Raw genomic sequence first — 208 nt, 5'->3', positions numbered from 1 at the left:
GTCTTTAATCCCTTCCCTACGCGCGGAGACATTATGGAACTGAATAAGATAACCTGGCGAGAGGTTAAAGACTAAACAAAACGATAAGTTCCACTCTGAAGGGAGGGTGTCTGAATGCTATGCAGAGGTTATGGGAGAGGAGGAGTGGGAGAGGATGCCGCGAATGGTATGATACCTAATGATAAATGACCTTATCGGCTGCCAGAGT

Source organism: Oratosquilla oratoria, chromosome 34 (assembly GCF_046742065.1).
Source record: "Oratosquilla oratoria isolate Oo_2021 chromosome 34, ASM4674206v1, whole genome shotgun sequence".
NCBI classification, from domain to species: Eukaryota; Metazoa; Arthropoda; class Malacostraca; order Stomatopoda; family Squillidae; genus Oratosquilla; species Oratosquilla oratoria.
Note: the sequence above shows the minus strand (reverse complement) of the source record.